This window comes from Chondrus crispus, genomic scaffold (assembly GCF_000350225.1).
Source record: "Chondrus crispus Stackhouse genomic scaffold, scaffold_118, whole genome shotgun sequence".
NCBI lineage: Eukaryota > Rhodophyta > Florideophyceae > Gigartinales > Gigartinaceae > Chondrus > Chondrus crispus.
The window spans coordinates 192,655-194,891 of record NW_005178987.1 but is presented as its reverse complement, the minus strand read 5'-3'; positions in this window follow the sequence as shown (position 1 = coordinate 194,891).

Sequence of the window (2,237 nt, the reverse complement as noted above, 5' to 3'; positions counted from 1 at the left end):
AAGCCGCGTACGAACGCGACTTGTCGCGGGGACGCGGCCGACCGAAGGGCGCCCCGCAACCAAGGCCGAAGGTCGCGGAAGAGAGGTCGAAACCGGCGCCGGCGGCCCAGGTGGAACGATCTCCGAGCCGGGCACGCCGAAGGTGGTCGACGGCGTGATTTGCCTTATGTGACGTCGAAGATTTACAACGTCTTCGGCTCGATAGCCACAGAGTGAAATGCCTTCCAGCCCCGCACGATCGCCGTTGATACGTGCTCGGGGTACAATCTGGTGAGGAAGGCCGACCTTCCCCCCGATTGGTCGCTGTACGTCATCCCCGACGCGCCACTGCCCCGATTGGCAGGCGTGAATAGCAACCCGCTTAAGCTCTCGGCCGTCGTACGTCTGGCCGTGCGGTTGAGAAACAAGACGTTGCGAATTCCGTTCGTCGTGGCGGACCAGCTCGCCGTGCCGGTCCTCCTTGGTACGGCCTTCATCGATACACACGTACGAAGTATCGACATCGAAGCTCAACGGTTGGAGCTCCGCCAAGGTGGCTCCGTTGCCATCGTCGACGGGAAAGGGGAGCCGACTCCCCCAACCAGGCGGCACGGGCGTCAGACAAGCCGGGCTGACGCACGCGACGAAGCCCCGCAGGCGATCCGAATCGCCCGCTGGGTTACCATCCACGCGAGGTCGCAGGCCCGTGTGCTCGTTACCACGACGGGGAGGGGCCTCGTGTTTATAGAGCCGAAGCCGTCACTCCAACACCGACATGGAGTGAGGCTGACGAACGGCGTCGTCGAGGTCTTGCCGAACCAGACCATCGACGTCATCGTCGCGAACTTTTCGCGACAGGAAAGGCAGCTTCCGAAGCACACCGTCGTGGGATACGCGAAGCGCAACCCCCTCGCGATCTTGACGCCCGAACGTCGCATCGCCGAGGGGATCGCGCACGCGCTACACCTCACCGACTTGACCGATCAAGTCGGAACGGCAGGAGCTGGTCGACCAGGCTCCGCCCAGGGGGCAACCGTTGAGGAGAGAGGAGCCGGTACGGACGGCCGACCGGCGAAGTGCCCGCCGCCGGAAGGGGGCACCGCACCCGCCTCTAAAAAGGATCCCAAAAATCGGCCGGAGGATTGGGAAAAAGAAATCGACTTGTCATACATCGATGATGACAAGTTCCGGGACCACGTGCTCGAGATGCTCCGTAAGCACTCGAGTCTGTGGAGCGGGGCGCTCGGAACGATCCGAGCGACCGAACACCGCATTCCCCTCGAACCGGGTACGAAGCCAATACGTTCAATGCCCTACCGAAAGGTGCCGGCTATGCGTGAGATGGTCGCCAAGGAAGTCAACAAAATGTTGAACGCAGGGGTAATCGAACCGGCGAGCACCGAGTGGGCATCTCCCGTGGTGCTCGTACCGAAGAAAGACGACTCTCTTCGGTTCTGCGTGGACTACCGGCGTCTCAACGCGAAGACGGCAGCGGATTCGTATCCGCTGCCCCGGATGGACGACTGCATCGATTCGCTCGGAGATGCAGCCGTCTTCACGACGTTGGACTGCAATTCCGGTTATTGGCAGATCCCCGTCGCTCCGGAAGACCGGGACAAGACCACGTTCACTACGCATATGGGATCGTTTCGCCATTTGCGTATGCCGTTCGGGCTAAAAGGGGCACCGGGCACCTTCCAACGTGCCCTCGACATCATCCTATCTGGCGTCCGATGGCAGATATGCCTCCTCTACCTGGATGATGTCATCGTGTTCTCCCGTACGCACGGAGATCACGCGAAGCATCTCGACACTGTCTTGAGCTTGCTGAGGAGCGCCGGGATCTCCCTCAAGCTCAAGAAGTGTAGCTTCTTCCAACCGAAGGTGCACTACCTGGAGCACGTCATTTCCCCAGGTAAGCTGAGCGTCGCCGAAGCGGCAGCGGACGCTTTCAAAACGTTCAAGTTCACGAGGACCCTGACGCAGGTGCGGTCGTTCCTCGGGGCGTGCAACGTCTACCGCCGCTTCGTAAAGGGGTTCGCGAAAATTGCGCGTCCATTAACGGAAATGACGCGCAAAGACGCGGACCCCGACTTCGAAAACCCGACGGAGCCGCAACTTCAATCATTCGAAGCGTTGAAGGAGCGGATGATTTCCCCGCCGATCCTAGCATTGCCGCTGTACGGTCGGCCGTACATGATCGGCACGGATGCTAGTGCCTATCAACTGGGCTGTACGTTGCTCCAGGAACACGAAGA